Source organism: Asterias rubens, chromosome 6 (genome assembly GCF_902459465.1).
Source record: "Asterias rubens chromosome 6, eAstRub1.3, whole genome shotgun sequence".
Classification (NCBI taxonomy): domain Eukaryota; kingdom Metazoa; phylum Echinodermata; class Asteroidea; order Forcipulatida; family Asteriidae; genus Asterias; species Asterias rubens.
The window spans coordinates 16041638-16062947 of record NC_047067.1 but is presented as its reverse complement, the minus strand read 5'-3'; positions in this window follow the sequence as shown (position 1 = coordinate 16062947).

Below are 21310 nucleotides of genomic sequence, written 5' to 3'. Positions count from 1 at the left end.
CAATAGTGTCCACTGACTTTAACATTAAAACCAATGATTATAGTGTTGGCTTATGCACATCATTAAAGGGTCTATGAACTTTTCGTCAGAAAAAACACAAAGTTCACAGATTGACATTGAACTTACACAGTTTGAAGATAATGCTAGTAGAAAGCTTCTCTGAAAATATAACTTGCTGAGGTGCTGTAGTACAAAAAAAGAGTAAACCAATGTCATGAAAAAAGAATTCGTCTCAGTTATCACGAGACGAAAGTTATTTCAGCATGTAAAAACGTATTTTCATCTCATTGTTTCACTCATTTCTCAAAAACTACAGCACCTCAGCAAGTAATATTTTCAGGGAAACTTTCTACTATCATTATCTTCAAATGGTGTAAGTGTAAATCTGTGGACATTGTGTTTTGTGTCACCAAAAGTACCCACACCCTTTAAGTGAAGATGATATTGAAGCTCAATACAATTGGCAGTAATAATGTGGGATCTAATATTATAAAGAGTTATTTATGACTTCAAGTTATTTAATTGTCTGAATTCGCCTTCGTTGGTACGATTGAAGTTTGTTCTGATGCGTTTGCATTATTTGACGAGATGTAGTACTCTACAAAGAGTTTGTCCACAGTATGTTCGCACTGACAGAAGAATGTGCTACTTTCATTAAGATCAATTCACAAAGGACAAATTGAGATGTGTTTTCGAAAGCGTCTCTCGTTCGAACAAATGAGCAAACGTATATTGACTTTACCTCATGACGTAGGCTACATTGCAGTTATATTAACAGTATACGACCCTTTGCAATGATGCACTGACTACACAGATGGACAAGATAACTCAATTAATGGTTGTTATCACATCTAGACAAATACGTTGTGCTATTCATGTTCGAATACAATACCAAATAATCAGTTAGAATAATAACTACTTATAACATTTATATTGTCTATATGCATGTTTTGATTGGGTTGCAAAGTGTGTTTATATAACAATTTAGCCTTTGAGAAAGACTCTGCTACGGTCAAAACGTCAGGTCATAAACTCTGTTTTGCTCTTAACAAATCTAGCTCAAATGTAGTACTTGTAATATCAAAGGGAAGGTATACATTTGGTAATCACTCTTAAAACTTATGACATTGTGGTTAGAAGCCTCATCAGCCTTCGACAGTAAAAAGTATTTGAAATATATTTAACTTCGAATAAATTTGTTTATGCAAAAACATATTTTTGTTGCAAAAAACTCACACGATGTAACAATAAACTCACCAAAAGTGTTAAGTTTGACCCTAAATACTAGTAACGAGGCACCCAGGACGGGTGTGTGCAGATAATTACCCACGTTCGTCCTGGTAAAAAAAAACCGCCACGCACCGGGGTCGACCCAGGGGAGCTAAACGAACGCACCCATACTATCGCTGTGATGTTGGTTACCAGTGTCATACAAATTATGGGGTCGGGGACCAGTTCACGATAGAGTGCACATGCACAATGTATATAATCCCACAGCGTTGGCCGGATGTAAGCAGCTTAAATTGCAGAACCTGATCATATCTCGATCTGCGTTCAAACTTGGTTTTTTGATCGCCTTTGCGGGATCCCATCTCCCTCTGATCTCGCAATGAAGGGAGGTCGAAAAGGAGGATCGGATCCCGATCTTAATCGCGTTCACACTAGCCGGTGACCTCCATTTTGATTGCCCTTTCGAGATAAGATCCTCCTTTGATCCTCCTAGCAGGATCAAGTGTGAACACGGTGTTTGCCGTCAGCTAAACTAAACTTCCGTTTAACTATGCGAGATCACACTCTTACACCGTGTTCACACTTGATCCTGGAGGATCAAAGGAGGATCTTATCTCGAAAGGACGATCAAATGGAGGTTACCGGCTAGTGTGAACGCGATCAGGATCGGGATCGGATCCTCCTTTTTGACCTCCCTTCATTGCGAGATCAGAGGGAGATGAGATCCCGCAAAGACGATCAAAAAACAAGTGCGAACGCAGATCGAGATCAGGTCCTTAATTTCAGCTGCTTACATCCGGCCAACGCTGTGTAATCTTCCTCCATGGTGTAATGTACATGGGGTTCGAAACGTCGAGACCAAACCGGCTCTTTTCAGAGCCACCACTCCTTCAAAAGAGTTTTTACCCATGGTTGTACCTGCAAGTTTACTATAGGTTTTCTCGGTCAAATTCGGCAAATAAGCAGCCAATTTCATTTTCATGCGTTCAAATTAAAGCTGATTTGACTCTCCAGTTGTTACTGCGTTTCAAATTCTGAATTCGGTCATTCAATTTCGTTTTGAGTCGAGTCAAATTCATTTGGCACTCTGTTCAATTTAGCGTATCGTCATTCTTTTTCGAGACACACACGCCTCAAGAAGCGACTGCGAATTTGAATGCTGCTTTGATGAATTGTTGAATTGAATGTTTATTTTGTTAAATCGAATGAAGCAACATTACATTTGACTAATCATAAAACGAAATCGAATGACTCTTTTTAGTAGCATTCGATTTCCCGCGAAATAGAATAGCTTGATGGTTAAATTGGCTGCTCTTTTTCCGAAATTGGCCGAGAAAACCTATATTAATATTTATATTTATAGTTGCTCTTACATGGGGATTGTATACATTGTGCATGCGCACTCTATCGTGAACTGGTCCCCGACCCCATAATTGTATGATACTGGTAACCAACATCACAGCGATTGCATAACTCACATTGCGTCCTCGAGAATTTTCAGTACCGTCCATCATCTAACGTACGCATATTTTTTTAGCATTCAAACAAATTAATTTTCAATATATTTTTTTATACAGTTATAATATGGGGAAGTTATTGCCAGTTTGGTAGTTTTGTGTCTGAACTTTCGTCGAGTTCCGGTTATTTCAGGGAACATGCGCGCGCACAATCAATTACCTCGCACAGTAACCTTTGCCGTCAGCTGAACTGAACTTCCGTTTAACTATGCGAGATCAAAAATTGTAATTTTACAATGATTTATTTCAACAAAACACCCATCCAGCTACGAAATGGTAAGGCCCGGGCCGTACCATTCCATAGCTGGAGGGGTGTTTGATAAAAAGTCCTTATGAGTAGATTGGCGTGCGCGTCGCGCGTATCGCATGGTTTGGCGCAGGTGCAAGCGCGTGTGTCACGCCCATATTTAAACACTTCGGCAGGGGTGGATTTCAAAAATTAGTTTAGACTAGCCCTATCTCGACTTAGGACGAGTTACTCGTCCTAACTTAGGACTACCCATACTTGTTTAATATCTCCCGGGACTAGTCCTAAGTTAGGAATAGTCCCAACTCTTCGTGAAATCGGCTGTGATTGGTTAAATGCCTCTCTTAATATTTATGCATGAGGTACGTCACAATGCTAATCCAAAACGAGGCGATGGGCGCACCGACGACGGCGACGACGACGACGGCGGCGGCGGTTGCGGCGGCGGCGGCGACGGCGGCGTTCAGTTTGAAAGTCAATTTAGGTGTTTTTTTTTTGTTTTTCACTACCATTGTGATGTTTTTAAACTGGGACCCTGGTTGCAACGATTAATTCGATTATAATCATTAAGGCTTTGACCCACAGCAATTAATTTTAATGAGGGGGGAGGCAAGTCAGTTCTAATTCCTTCGTCCATAGTACAATTACAAACCATATTATTCATTAAGACACTGATGGAACAGCCTTCTAGAATAGTCATAATTATTCCGGTCACATGTAACTCGTTGTGTATCAACATAAGTTATATTTCTGGGTGGACTATTTCAGAATCGTAGTTTATTGCCGCAGGAAAAGTACAGTTAGCAAATCAATGATCTGAAAATTCAGGCTGATTCCCGAACAAGAACACGCTTTATGTTAACATCTCGCGCTATGAAAGTGCAGGAATATGACTCCATACACCAACAGTAGATTTAAGAATACTCCCACAGGGGTTACTGTGAGATTTTGCCCCTTACAAGATTATCACACTATTTCGGTCAGCCAATAAAACCCAACCCGGCCATATTAATGCCGACCGTTTTCTAGTGGCTGCTCCCCACACATCGCAGCGCAACTCCTAACACCTTGCATGCCGCAGGATTGCAAGGACGGACCCGTGTCAAGCCTCGAGCGGACGAGGTCCACCGTTAGCTTCCGGGTGTTGTACTTTCAGAATGCACGGACAGGTAAGCTTAAACGGGCACAAGACTCGTTTAAGTTGTGATTCCAACTGCTAGTGTTTAGATTTAACCCAATTCAGGAGTTAACAAAAATCGCGTGAGGCTGTTTTCAATTGAGCTTTTACGATGTGGCCTTTATTCAATATTTTGGAACAAAAAATGACAAGTTTCGCAGATCAAGATTGGTGAACGATATCACAACCAGGTAGAAGAAGTTTGCTTTGTTTATTTAAGGTATAATTACTTTGATAAATAAAGTTAACTATTATAAGTCCATTTCAGAACGGTACTTCAATGTCATCAAACATATTAAAGGGATGTGTAGGTCCATTCACTGAAACAAGCTATCTACAAACCAGCTTTCTAGTTATCTTGAAGTGTGAAGTGTTGCTTTATTACACCATGCTTAAAACGTATGTTAATTACTAATCAGACTATTCAAAACATTCCCTTATACGCTATTGATGTTTATAAGATTCGAGCATTCCTTCCAAGTATAGCACAATTATTTTGCATGTAAAAAGCCTTACGGCAAATTACCAATCATGGCAGTTACCTAAGACCTGCATTATCAAAAATAAAGTCAAATCCATTGATCGTATAGTGAGCCAAGCAATCTGGTTTATTGCTCAACCACATCACTGTATAATATCGTCTATGGTTAGAATTTCAATCAGTCAAAATAGGGTCCTTTTATCATCGGATTCATTTCTTATAATATAATAAAAAAAGACGACCGTCTGCAATCAGCTTTGATCCCATAAACTGCGGCATATTGCCCCATGATCAAATTAGGTCACTAAGCTAGATCTGATGAAAATCCCCAATGTGGATCAAGTAAGTTCTTATTGAAGACCAACCATTTCCCGACAGACCCACATTCGATGGCTAATTTTCACAAATAAACTCCTGCCTTTTTGTTTGGCTTATCGAGTTGAATATTGAAATAATCTCTCGCTTCCATAGAAAGGTTTAATATATCAACTCACACTCACTCTCTGAACAAACGGCTGAACCTAAAGTTCCATTTTCTACTATAATATTCTACACCGGGATATGTATAGGCTAACTATAAACATGAGATTGGTTTAATCTTCGATACGTATCAAATAATAGGTATGTTCATAGTTTGTAATTATTGTTATAAAAACATAAAAAAATCCACGATGTAGGCCCTATTATCTAATAATGTCTACCTCATCCGTTCAATAATTGTTATATTTTTTTTGTATCTATTATCAAATCCATTTCACAGTCTACATCAACTCAACAGCGTGCAATACCGCGATTCACAATTCAAATTTATATAAAGGCAATTCAAACAACATCAATGAAAATCTTCATTGAGCATTTTGTAAATCACCCTTTCAATCATGACAAATTGGTTGACAAAACGATCATTAAAATTGTTGAAGCAACCTAGGAGCACTTTCAAAAGACCTTGATTTATTGTAAAATATGTAAATGAATTCATTACCTTTTAAATGATACTTTGCTGCCCAGTTTGGTCAAGATTTACAGCCATTAGGTGGCGCCATGCCCCCCAATATTACTGAATATGCTGCATAAAATTATTTATAACAGCCTATTAAAAAGACAGTTTCAGTCAGGCCCGTGACCAGAAATTGTTTTTAATAAGCCTATTGTTATTACTATCATTATTGTTATTATTAATATTATTTATGTAAATACAAAATAATAAAAAATAAAAAATATAACATGATAATGTGTTGTGTGTGTGTGTGAGCCCGTGTGGGGTGTTTGGTCCATAAGGTCAATTTTTGCGCTATTTTTGCTCCGCACAATTTGAACTTCTATTTGATTCGGGGGACTCGGGGGACTTTTCCCTTGATTCAGACACTATTTGGTGTGAAGGGGGATCTGGTTTCAGTCATTTATTGTATTACTTGCTACTGACATTGAAAACAAACGTGTTATGCGCTTGACTCCATGTTATTTTACTTTCTCTATTAGTTTTCTTAAGTTGACGTCATGCGTCTCCTAGCAACCGATTCGATTATTAAATTACTATAAATCTGTTCAATGGAAATAAATGAAGAAAGGACATGCTTACAACAAAATGACAACAAAATGACTTTTGTCTCCATCTTTTTTCTCTTTGCACCGCTACTAATAGTTTAATCGAGACAGTTCGAGAAAATGTTTCTGCACAGTAGGGCAACACATAAAGGAAACATTCATAATTTTTATTATTTGGGTTTATTGATTTTTCCCCCCGAAACACGTTCTGAAAAGAACCGTTGGTTTCAACTCAAGAGTTGAAACGCTTCTCATTCAAAGCCTCATTAAGACTGTGAATCTTTTATTTGTGCAATAAACCAATCAATATGGTGTTACCGCAAACCTTGCCGTATCGTTTTTCCACCATTGCAAAATTTTAAATCCTACTTGTTTTACATACTTTGCTCTTACAAATGATCACGAGATAATTTACTGCAGAATGATGACATCATAAACGTAAGATGACGACATCCTTGGGATGAAATTTTTCCCGAGTAAGCTATATTTAACATTTATGATATATTTGTTTGAAAGTAGAATGTGAGCTTTCTGCGATAAGCCACATTGGTACGATGACAATCTGAATGTGAGCTTTCTGCGATAAGCCACATTGGTACGATGACAATCTGAATGTGAGCTTTCTGCGATAAGCCACATTGGTACGATGACAATCTGAATGTGAGCTTTCTGCGATAAGCCACATTGGTACGATGACAATCTGAATGTGAGCTTTCTGAGATATGCCACATTGGTACGATGACAATCTGAATGTGAGCTTTCTGCGATAAGCCACATTGGTACGATGACAATCTGAATGTGAGCTTTCTGAGATATGCCACATTGGTACGATGACAATCTGAATGTGAGCTTTCTGCGATAAGCCACATTGGTACGATGACAATCTGAATGTGAGCTTTCTGAGATATGCCACATTGGTACGATGACAATCTGAGATATGCCACATTGGTACGATGACAATCTGAGATATGCCACATTGGTACGATGACAATCTGAGATATGCCACATTGGTACGATGACAATCTGAAACTAGGATTTCGTCTTCATCAGAATGTTTTCTTGCAGACCTACAGAGGAGTGTCAGTAGAAATACAGAATTATTTTGGGAAGACGAAATCCTACTTTAAAGTTTCAAAAAGTCGCCATCGACAGTTAAACTATCAATCTGCGATAATTTTAGATAAATAGATCGAACGAAGAAAATACGTTGTTTTCTATGGAACGCCAAAGAGGCATTTAATCATCGGTGATGGTCTTTTGCAACCGGTGATCAAATTTGTCATCGGTGGTGATCCTATGCGATCGGTGATCAACTTTAGCAATCGGTGATAAAACACGATCGGTGGTCCATTTTAGCGATCGGTCATGCATATTCATGATCGGTGATGGTATTAGCGATCGGTCATGCGTATTCACGACCGGTGATGGCTTTTTGCAATCGGTGGTCAACTTTAGGGATCGGTGATGGCTTTTTGCAATCGGTGGTCAACTTTAGGGATCGGTGATGGCTTTTTGCAATCGGTCAACTTTAGGGATCGGTGCTGGCTTTTTGCACTAGGTCAACTTTAGGGATCGGTGCTGGCTTTCTGCAATCGGTCAACTTTAGGGATCGGTGGGGGCTTTTTGCAATCGGTAAACTTTTGCAACCGGTGATGGAATTTTGGGAAATCCGAATTTTGCGTCCGGTCGGTGCAGGCCTACTTTAAAATCTATGATTGTGTAGATTGTTGTTATTTTCTAGTTCACACCACCATGGAGGAATACATTACACTCACCAGCGGGTTGACTGACTTGCCAAAATTTTTTAGAAGAGTACCATTTTATAACTATAAGCCGGAACGCAACAAACATCAAATTAATTAGCTCTTTCTAAAAAAAAAAAAATAATAATAATAACAAAGGTGTAGGAGAGGGTGTGCAAGCGGATCTATGTCCCACAAATTGGTTGTCGTCTTCCGGGAATGGTGTATGCCGGGGAAATACAAATAGTTATATTCAGTGAAGGGAAATGTTTTTGAACAAGAGTCTTTACCGATAGTTTTGTTTGTTAGGGGAAATCTGAAATTATACAAGTAGCCCCGTGTAAACAGACCCGGAGGTGAGAACATTATGATCACACAAAAACCGTTTTTGATGGAAAAAACATAATTTTTATGTGCATCATAATTTTTTTTTTATGAATGTTTTTTTTTTTTTGGACAAGCACAGATATAGTAAAACCGGGACACACTCAACACGTTTTATAAAAGGCTGGGTAAAGTATTATACAAATATTTACTTTTAAACGGAGAGGCATGTATTAATTAAATCCAAAGCGAAAAACGTACTGTATAAAGTTCTTAATTTAGGGGGGGGGGGGGGGGGCGAAACAGGTGTTATAAAGTACTAAAGCGGAAATAATACAGGAGCGAGAAATTCTCAACCAAATCCAGTGTCAGGAGGGGGTGGAGGTGATTGGAAAAGGAAAACGTGTTATCGGTGTGGACTGTTTGACTCATTGACAACATAATCATAAAAAAAATAAAATAAAAAAAAAAAGTTTCCGTAAAAACCTAATTCAATAGCATTGACAATTCGAAAAAAATCACCAAAGCTCTGACGTGGTATGACCATGGAGGAAGACACTCTCATGGGGGACTGTACTTCACTGAATAATCATTCACTTGACCAGTTTATCTCATAGTTTATCTCCCAATCATGGAGGAATGTCCCGATCAACACCCATCTCTGGACGTCCCCAGCAGGAGTCTTCCTGTGTCCATGTACTGTACTGTAGTAAAGGTATCTTTAACCACCTGGCTGCATATCATTACAAAATTGTTAAACCGTACCACGTTTTAATAAGAACTAAGCTTTAGTGCACTGGCTATGGGAAACAATAAATTCACAATACCCAAAGGCGTGGGGGACAACTTGAGTGACTGGTCTCACTTCATTGATCATCTGTATGTCTATATCTTCTAGAATTTGGAAATCTCCAGTACAAATACTCATACAAAAACTAGTGATTTCCTTCTTCAAACTCAATCTGTAAATCTACCGTATCTAAGTTTCAACTTCTCCTCTGAACAAAGCTAACTTTTCCTTTGAACAAAGGGGCAAAATTTCAGTCCCTGAACTATATGCACACAAAGACACACCAACCAAGAAGTATGGCCAAACAAAAGCGAATAATTATGTGAGAAATCTGAGTAGCGTCACTTGTCAAACAAAGTGAGAGTATTTTGTCATAATTTCATAGAGCAATCATGAAATTCAGAAAAATTATCGGTACAGACTCGTATTAGTTGTTCAAAAAACATTTAAAAATATTTGTATTCCCACACCATTTCTGGAAGACAACAACCAATTGGGACATGGATCCCCTTCCGCACCCTCTCCTACCCCGTTGTTATTTTACTTTTTAGAAAGAGCTAGCTAATTTGATGTTTGTTGCGTCCCCCTGACATAGTTATACAATGGGAATCTTCTATGAATGTATGGCAAGTCCGTCAGTCAAACAGACTGGTGAGTGGCGTAATCTGCAAGCATAGGTTTTGAAAAAGGCTTGCACCGGACGCAAAATTCACCGATTATTATTTGCCTCTGTGGCGTGGCGCCAACGCCAAAGAGGCAAATAATCATCGGCGATACTTGGCGTAAAATGTGTCACTGACCTCATTACTATAATAAGGGAAGAGTTCCCACGGTCAACTCATTACCATATTGCCCGCGAAAGACGAGACATGTTTACATCACACCACCACCACGGACGCTCAGTGAGCATGATAGGGTCCAAAGGTTGTGATAAGAGAAGTGCGTGATTGGACGTCAAAATGAATAGTTCATTTGCTTCACATCCTGTGTTGTCTGATATGTCTGACGAAAGATATACATATTCATGAGCTGCATACTAGCATATCAGAGAGCCCCCCTTATTTTCCTCGTGTGAAAAGGCCTAAAGATACCCTAACCCACACCCTCTCCTACCCATTTGTTATTATTATTATTTGATTTTTTAGAAAGAGCTAATTAATTTGATGTTTGTTGCGTTCCCCCTTACATAGTTATAAAATGGTACTCTTCTAAAAATGTTTGGCAAGTCAGTCAACCTGCTGGTGAGTGTAATATTCCTTCCATGGTGGTGTGAACTAGAAAATAACAACAATTAATATCCACAATCTACACAATCATACTCATAGGTTTTGAAGTAGGCCTGCACCGACCGGACGCAAAATTCGGATATCCCAAAATTCCATCACCGGTTGCAAAAGTTGACCTAGTGCAAAAAGCCAGCACCGATCCCTAAAGTTTGATTGCAAAAAGCCATCACCGATCCCTAAAGTTGACCACCGATTGCAAAAAGCCATCACCGGTCGTGAATATGCATGACCGATCGCTAATACCATCACCGATCATGAATATGCATGACCGATCGCTAAAATGGACCACCGATCGTGTTTTGATCACCGATTGCTAAAGTTGATCACCGATCGCATAGGACCACCACCGATGACAAATTTGATCACCGGTTGCAAACGACCATCACCGAAGATTAAATGCCTCTTTGGCGTTCCATAGTTTTCAGACGGGGAAGACTATAGTATTGGAAAGATTTGTGCTTCACTTATAATTTAAGTATTATGATTGCAATATGTTTTATTTACACTGGTGTATTTGTAGGGAATTGACTTCGGCTCATCTGAAGGATGTACAGTTTAGGTCGTTATAGAACCGTGTCTATTTGACGTACATGGACACGAACAGCAAGTTAAACAATTAACAACCTTGAGATCGTATTCAAAGTCTTCAAAATAAACTAAGTTTTAGCTGTCTCTCAGTGACGATATGTTCATGTTGCACTGGTGGCTTACCCTTGGGATGGATGCTTGGCTCCCCTTTTGTTTGTTGGGTGGTCGTATTTTTGGTTCAGATTTTGTCATTTTTATGCGTTATGGATAAGAGCTTATAAAAGCTTAGGAGGGGCAAATGAATACCAAAAGGAAACTCCATTGGCATTGAAAAGTTTATGCTGACAGCATACTTAAATATGTTGAACTGTTTTTTTTTCTTTTTTTCAGCAAAGTGAAAATGTTTCAACTTTAAAAAGAGTTACAAGTAAGAAATATGTTGATATGGTAACTGGATCAGCCCGATATATGATGAACATCGATGATGTCATCAACCGTTACATCTCACGGATGAGTGGAATAGCATTTTAACAAGAAATAACGTTGCACAATAACGTGCAGCACAAAGCTGAATATTAAGTCCACATACCAGGTCGGTTTACTTCAGTTTACTTCAGTTTAATTCGGTTCCCTTTAGTTTATTTCAGTTAACTTCAGTTTACTTCAGTCTACTTCAGTTTACATCAGTTTACATCAGCTTACTAGAGTTTACTTCAGTTTACTCCGGCTTGCTTCAGTTTACTTCGGTTTGAATCAGTTTATATCAGTTAACATCAGTTTACTTCAGCTTACTTCAGCTTACTTCGGTTTGCTTTGGTTTACTTCAGTTTACTTCAGCTTACTTCAGTTTACTTCGGTTTACTTCTGTTTGCTTTGGTTTACTTCAGCTTACTTCAGTTTACTTCGGTTTACTTCAGTTTATTTCGGCTTACTTCAGTTTGCTTTGGTTTACTTCATTTTACTTCAGCTTACTTCAGTTTACTTCAGCTTACTTCAGTTTACATCAGTTTACATCAGTTTACATCAGTTTACATCAGTTTACTTCAGTTAATACCACAGTTTACTTCGGCTTTCTTCGGCTTACTTCAGTTTACTTTGTGCGCAACATTTTGCTGCTTTTAATAAAAATATCGCTCCTGACTTTCGAAAGGCCTAGTACGAAATAACTGTATTGCGCAAACAACCTTTTCATAGTATGCGATGACTCCATGCAATGTATATAGTCGACAAAAATGTTTGCAGCGTTTGCGAAACCTAATGTGCTCTTATAAATCGAAAGCTAATAACAATATAAATGACAGTTTCTGAGCTGGTTTTGGACTTGTTTAGCCTCTGTAATGAAGACGAAAGCAGCTACTTTAAATCAAATCGCCTCTGCTTTTGTAGAGTACAGCGTTGATGCTCATGGGAATATGTTAAAGTGCAAGGAACCCGGGGACTCATTTCCACTGAAATATTTTTATCAACACCGCTGCAACAGACGCCTTGGGAAATCTCAGCTTAATTGGTCTTGATGGTATCGGAGTTGCATTTCAAGGTTATTGCCTCGTGTGTGTTTTGGATACAGTGTTCTGCCTATTAGTTTGATTGTTTTACTATCCATCAATACACACACGCACACTCAACGATTAAGATGATAATAATAATAAGTAATTAAACAAAATTGAGGAAAAAAGAGTCATATCATAGTAAGCTGATGGTCTTTGAATATTGAACCTTGACTCGTCACATATGAAAGGGCATATAAAGTTTGAATGGTGAGTACTCTACGGACCAGTGACGGATATATACCCATCCAAACCCCTACTGGATATATACCCATCCATATCCCTACTGGATATATACCCATCCATACCCCTACTGGATATATACCCGTCCATACCCCTACTGGATTTATACCCATCCATACCCCTACTTGATATATACCCATCCATACCCCTATTGGATATATACCCGTCCATACCCCTACTGGATATATACCCATCCATACCCCTACTGGATATATACCCATCCATACCCCTACTGGATATATACCCATCCATACCCCTACTGGATATATACCCATCCATACCCCTACTGGATATATACCCATCCATACCCCTACTTGATATATACCCATCCATACCCCTACTGGATATATACCCATCCATACCCCTATTGGATATATACCCATCCATACCCCTACTGGATATATACCCATCCATACCCCTACTGGATATATACCCATCCATACCCCTATTGGATATATACCCATCCATACCCCTACTGGATATATACCCATCCATACCTGGCTCATCAAGGAGTAAGGCATACAGTTGTGACACAGACTAGATATCTTGCTTTCGTATTTTAATGCAATTCGAACTGTAAATAAACATACAGAAAAAGAGATCCTTAATACATGTGATCCTTAATCAAAGTTGAACTTGTCAGAAAGAAAGTGGTTCTTAAAACTCTCCTTAAACCTTCATAATAATCCAGGAAATACTTGGGAAACATATCAAACTGTCCTTATCTCTCAGTAATGTCCATGGATTCCATGTCCATCATTAATAAACAATCCCTAATTTCTCACATCTGGTCTGAAACTAGCAAAAGCTGGGAAACTTCTTACACGTAAATGTACCCAATCTGCATGTAAACAAGTTGCATGTCCCTTTAATTTCAACATGAAGACTAGTAAATTATGTCTGCTCTAATAAGGGCTTACATCATCAAAATCACAACTGAAAAGGGGTACTCACTTCTTTGGCAAGACTCTAGTAAACCTGGTGTCCATAATCTCTGAAGAAAAAAAAACTGATAACTGCTGGTTTTGACTATAAACTTTTCGGCTAAGAACTGCTACAGTAAAACATGGTGAAACATGGCTGAAACAACCACATGTAAACACTAAACATCTACAGTCACTAGAGGGTGCTCGTTACAATCTCAAAGGTCACTGGCTCAGTGAAACAATACCCCTACTGGATATATACCCATCCATACCCCTACTGGATATATACCCGTCCATATCCCTACTGGATATATACCCATCCATACCCCTACTTGATATATACCCATCCATACCCCTACTTGATATATACCCATCCATACCCCTACTGGATATATACCCATCCATACCCCTACTGGATATATACCCATCCATACCCCTACTGGATATATACCCATCCATACCCCTACTGGATATATACCCATCCATACCCCTATTGGATATATACCCATCCATACCCCTACTGGATATATACCCATCCATACCCCTACTGGATATATACCCATCCATACCCCTACTGGATATTATACAAATATTGACTGCTTCGAGTGCTATGGTTTAAACTATGACTACCTCGGTGATCCCCGGAGCTCCGGGGATCACCGAGGTAGTCATAGTTTTAAGTATTGCACGAGTAAAAGCAGTCAATATTTGTTTTATAACACCCCAAACATTTCTAAATACTGTACTTATTATAGGTTTTCTCGGTCAAATTCGGCAAATGAGCAGCCAATTTCATTTTCATGCGTTCGAATTAAAGCTGTTTTGCCTCTCTAGTTGTTACTGCGTTTCAAATTCAGAATTCGGCCATTCAATTTCGTTTTGAGTCGAGTCAAATTCCTTTAGCACTATGTTCAATTTAGTGTATCGTCATTCTTTTTCTAGACACACACGCCTCAAGAAGCGCTTGCGAATTTGAATGCTGCTTTGATGAATTGTTAAATTGAATGATTATTTTGTTAAATCGAATGACGCAACATTACATTTGACTAATAATAAAACGAAATCGAATGACCCTTTTCAGTAGCATTCGATTTCGCGCGAAATAGAATAGCTTGACGGTTAAATTGGCTGCTCTTTTTCCAAAATTGGCCGAGAAAACCTTTATTAAGTTACAGACCCGAACGCTACAATCCACGGACGACGCGAATACAGATTGCGAAAACTTTTACTGTGCTGCATGTAGTGTCATGTAATCCGAAATGGTTACAGACTATTAATTTATCATCCTCGTACACGCTATGTACGTACGCGAATGTTGCGAAGTTTGAGCGATTGTTAAATATTTCCTTCCGTTAGTATAGCACATTCGCAAGCATATTCGCCTTTTGAGAGAAGCATAAATTGACCGATCTTCGTAAGGAGGTGGGAATAATTGTTGAACGTACCGAAATTGTTACGAACGCTGACGAAGACACGGCGAATGTTGCTAAGTTTACAGCCATGATATACTTTCGGTACAGAAAAGAAAAAAAAAGGTTCACAGATTTACAAATAACTTACAGGGTTTACAGAAGGTAATGGTGAAAGACTTCTCCTGATATAATATATCCAAGAAATGCTTTAAAAAAACAATATCAATTCTCGATAGCGAGAATTACGTTTTTTTTAGACTCATGTCATGACACGGCGAAACGTGCGGAAACAAGAGTGGGTTTTCCCGTTATTTTCTCCCGACTCCGATGACCGATTGAGCATAATTATGTTTTCACAGGTTTGTTATTTTATATATAAGTTGTGATACACGAAGTGTGGGACTTGGACAATACTGTTTACCGAAAGTGTATAATGGCTTAATGGTATAATTCGTCCAAAAATGGCGATTGGATAGTGATTTTTCATATCTCGGTTTCACCCCTCGATCGTCTTCGGTCGGCCCTCTCCTTACCAATATTTTCCTATTTTATTACGAATGCTTACCAACGCTTGCTAATGCCTTTACGAACGTTGCCAACGCTTACGCACGCTTTACCAACCTTACCAATGCTTACGAAAAAAGACAGCTTTCGCAACATTTGCTGAAATTTAGAAAGCGCTTCAAAATTGACCGATCTTCGTAAGGAAGTGTTGGAATAAAGCCCGGTTCACACTTCATGCGAACGCGAATGCGAAGCGAATTTGACGTGAATTTGACGTCACACCCTCCTTTCGCAGCGATTATTCGCAAGGGTGTAGAGCAGAGGGCAACTGCTGCGAATTGTTCGTTGCGAATTTGTGACGTCACGATTCGCTTCGCATTCGCATTCGCAAGAAGTATGAACCGGGGTTAACTTGTGAACGTTCCGAATATGTTACCAACGCTTACGAAGACACGGCGGATGATGCGAAACTTGAGCAATTTCTTTTCAAAATTTTTCATTCGTTAGCACATTCGCCAGCATATTCTCCCCAGTGTGCAAGTAGCATTATACCATAAAAACTAAGAAACGACTGCATGTATTTTTTTGTGTAACGCCATTTTGCTTGTTAATATGTAATTAGACTTTATATTGGAGTTTTCTTCTTTAATTTCGTACTTGAGTTAAGATTTTTCCTCGATTTCTCTTAAATTATATGATCAGTGTTTAAGGGAACGTTGCCTTGGATCGGACGAGTTGGCAGAATAAAATGCATTTGTAACCGTTTGTTATACAATGCTTTATGGTTGGAAAAGTAGAATACAATGATCAGCACAAATTTGTCTCGAAATGCGTGGTTTTCCTTTTACTGTGCGAACTAACACGGTCGGCCATTTATGGGAGTAAAAAATTTGACTCCCTTAATGGCCGACCGTGTTAGTCGACGAGCTAAAAGGAAAACCAGACGCAATTTCGAGGCATATTATTTTGTGTGGATCATTGTGTTCTACTTTTAAAACATCTTTCTAACCAATGCATTTTATAACCAACGGTTACAAACGCTTTACAAACTCGACCGGTCCAAGGCAACGTCTGTTCCTTTAAATGATCTGTCTTGATTTGGTTTTCACAAATATGAAAGACGTTAACAAAGCTGTGTTTTTTTAATAAGAATCCTTGCCAGACCAAAATAAACCGATGATAAAATGAACCATAAGCGAATTGAACGTGGACTCTAAAGAGATATTTAATTTGCCAAGACTCATTAGATTACAGTATCCTGTGTTTTCTAAATGTCCATGAATTACAAGCCACAAGCCAAGCTGATAAATACCGATTTTACATTGCCACGTCATTTTGCAACGGGCGAGTTTTTGTCCTTAGGCACGTAGCGTATAGTTACCCCTCTGTGCGCCAAACATTCTTCCGCATTCTACAACGGTTTCCCTGCAATGTCTTGACGTAGATTCGGTAATTTTGTATTCATCTCTTGGAGCAAACTTTTTGTGAAAAGGCTGAGCACGGTGTGGTTTTCAGTCTTAATGATGGGGTTTCATTTGGTGAGTGATAATAGCTAGGACTTCCGAGAGCTTGGGGACTCATTAATTCACTGCGCCGGACGAGTTCAAAGGCGTAAGTGTAATATCCTTCGCTATGGCACGATCTTGCATCTAAGGATGCAGGAAACTTCTTTTAAGTTTATCATCATCAATACTGTCATAAAACCACCTCCTCAGAAATCGCAAGCGACTAAGAGAGACATTTATCAGATTGACGTATGCTGAATACTGGCAGATTTTGAGGATTCAATTAGATGATACGGGTAATCTTTGTCAACTTGACAATTTGTCCTATCATTTTGCTTCAAGATGATTTTCTTTGACGAGTTTGTTTGACTGTATTAATTCACGTTAGTAATTTTTTTTCACCGAATCTAAAAATTAAAATTAAATATTAAGTCGGTATGAAGACTTTGATGAAAAAAGGAAAATATGTTAAAGTATTCACAATCTCCTTGAATTGGATAAAGATTATAATTTTGTTGTTTAATGCTGTTGAATTGAGAACAATTTAAATACTTTTCGTTAAACTGTTCCTACCCACAAACCCATTGGTTGACGTAATGTGCGATATCAAGGTTGTAACACCGATTGCCAAGAGAGCTGCTATCAACAAAAGTAGAATCTTGACATCATAAATGTACTCTTAGGCCCCCTAACATCCCCATCCACAACATAAACAAAAACACAACACACACAAAACACATTTAGATGTGACTGAATGGAATCTGAGACTGACAGTTTCTGGAAATTATAAATTTGGCAGAAGTGTGTTGGGTTTGAGAATAGATTCAGCTGGACGCAGCATCCCCTTGAGCACGGTACTTGACTTCCCCGTTGTCAAAGTGATTGAATATATCAAGCAAGACAAAATCATTATGATCAGTTTACCTATTACCAGATGAAGATAACAAAATACTGGATGATCAGTTTGCTTGTTGCATGATAAATTTGTAATACTGGATGATCAGTTTGCTTGTTGCATGATGAAGATATAATACTGGATGATCAGTTTGCCTATTGCATAATGAAGATATAACAGTGGATGATCAGTTTGCATATTGCATGATGAATATGTAATACTGGATGATCAGTTTGCTTATTGCACGATGAAAAAAAATACTGGATGACCAGTTTGCCTATTGCATAATAAATATATAATACTGGATGATCAGTTTGCCTATTGCATGATGAAGATATAATACTGGATGATCATGCAGTTTGCCTATTGCATAATGAAGATATAATACTGGATGATCAGTTTGCCTATTGCATGATGAAGATATAATATTGGATGATCAGTTTGCCTATTGCATGATGAAGATATAATACTGGATGATCAGTTTGCCTATTGCATGATGAAGATATTATACTGGATGATCAGTTTGCCTATTGCATGATAATACTGGATGATCATGCAGTTTGCCTATTGCATAATGAAGATATAATACTGGATGACCAGTTTGCCTATTGCATGATGAAGATATAATACTGGATGATCAGTTTGCCTATTGCATGATAATACTGGATGATCATGCAGTTTGCCTATTGCATGATGAAGATATAATACTGGATGATCAGTTTGCCTATTGCATGATGAAGATATTATACTGGATGATCAGTTTGCCTATTGCATGATAATACTGGATGATCATGCAGTTTGCCTATTGCATAATGAAGATATAATACTGGATGACCAGTTTGCCTATTGCATGATGAAGATATAATATTGGGTGATCAGTTTGCCTATTGCATGATAATACTGGATGATCATGCAGTTTGCCTATTGCATAATGAAGATATAATACTGGATGATCAGTTTGCCTATTGCATGATGACGACATCATACTTTGGGCACCAGACTTTTTTTTTTTTTTTCTTTTTTTCTTTTACATAACTACATTACTTTTTAGTAAAATATTTCTTAAAAATGCTTTATACCTTTAAAAATTGCTGTATAGGCCTCTAACCAAAATTTCTCTTTACATTCATTTTAAGAGTGATTTCCCAAAATAACACCCCCTTTAACCTTTTAGCTTAACTAGACCTCCCATCTGCATAAAGTGACACACTGTAATAAGTTGTAGAAGGAAACATCGCTAGCTGGTGTTTGCAGAAAAATAATAACATCTAAAATAACATTTGCTAGTCACTTTTACGCATTGGCCAATCGATCTAATCATTATGTATTTTTTATTTTATTTTAATGTCAACGTTTATGATGATGAAATATTTTAGCTGTTACCTAATAAAACGCTCATTTGTAAACAAATTTTAAATTGTCTTTCATCATGATGATGTTTTCCAAACTAATGCCTCAGCAATTAATCGGTATGAGCATTGAGCCAGACATTAGTCTCGAACAGCTATTGTGTTCATTCTAATCTTATGAAAAAATAATCGTCGTAAAAATTACCGGTAACGTTAACGAGAGGCATTTATCTTGCAAACCAGTCACCCTTTCAACAAAGTCGGGCGGTGCAGGGACTTAATTAAATGGTTTTCTCTGTCAATTTCGGAAAATGAGCAGCCAATTTAACCACCAGCCTATTCTATTTCGCACGAAATAGAATGCTTCTAAAAAGGGTCATTCGATTTCATTTTAAGACTAGTCAAATGTATTTTTACTTTATTCCATTTAAAAAAATAATCATTCAATTAACAATTCATCGAAGCTGCATTCAAATTCGTGGGATTTTTTTGGAGGCGTGCGTTAAGGCATTCAATTTCATTTTTGGGCAGTCAATTCTGGAATTTGTGCATTCTTAAAAACGCTTGGTTAACTTGTGTTTCCTTACGAATGTTAAAGGCATATTGTTCATTATTTTGGCACTCTTCAACATAAAATGCCAAGATGTCTGGCACGGTTGGCGATAAAACATTAAACAAAAAACACAAAAAACCCACATTCAAACACATTCAAATCAGGTCTTGCTCAGTAAAAGCCAGTATTGTCCAAAGGCCAACACTTTGTATCACAACCTATATATAAAATAAAAAACCTGTGAACATTTCGGCTTAAAAGGTCATCGGAGTCGGGAGAAAAAACGGACAAAACCCACCCTTGTTTCCGCACGTTTCGTCGTGTCATGACATGTGTTTCAAATAAATGGTTTTGACCATTGAATATCTCCCGAAAAAATAAAGAAGAAACAAACCTTATTTGGTCCCAGGTGAAGTCTACTGGAAACATAAAATAAAGAAAATAAACATCGCTTGATTTAAAAGTGAATGTACAGTTGCCTTTTACAGTTTATCTGTTTATTCGTATTTCTTTAGTCGTACTTATTTGAATCCTCGTTTAGCGAAATTGATTGCCTCTTTACGAAATTGAAATTGATTAAATCAGCAAAATCTCTAGTCCAACCAGCTTTGCTAAATTGAATGCTGATTGTGTGTAATAAATAAAGAATGAATTTGAATGCCTCAAAACAAAACCGAATTCTGAATTTGAAACGCAGTAAAAACCGGAGAGGCAAAATAGCTTGAATTCGAACACCTGAAAATTAAATTGGCTGCTCATTTTCCGAAATTGACCGAGAAAACCTATACAACTTTATGAATTGTAGTTCAGGAGAGCTTTATTTGGTACATGATGACGTCATGGTGAGGAAACACGTTGTGAAACGTGGGGACCTACAATCCCCGTCATAATATATTTGTTGTGCCTTGCAACAACAGACTTGTTTTCTCTACCCCTGTTTACCCCGGTGACTCTGCGAAACCTCTTTATTCCTTCCTTTCCACGAATTAAAGCCACTCAATATTTGTTTTATATAACTGACATAAAGATCCTTGTGTTTGACAACCAAAAATCATATAGCGCCGCGTAGCGGCAACTATGCACCAATTTGATAGCAATCGGATCACAACCTTTTGAACAGGTGCTCCTTTGTTTAAGCAGCGGTGCGACGGCGCTGTATTGCTCGAAAACATTGGGAACAAGGATGATCCTAACTGTTGAATGGGAAATGCTATTTCCCATGGGCGAATAGTTTTTTTGATCGCCGGTGCGGATGGGAGTAATAGTGAATGTCACGTGAAGTACGTTCCACCAATCAAATTACAAGGATCTGTATGTCAGTTATATAAAAACTTTTATTAAGCATTTCACTCGGAGAAGATTCGGGCTGGTAGTTCGGCATTAAGAAAAGACTTCGGGCTGGTAGTTCGGCATTAAGAAAAGACTTCGGGCTGGTAGTTCGGCATTAAGAAAAGACTTCGGGTTGGTAGTTCGGCATTAAGAAAAGACTTTTGGGCTGGTAGTTCGGCA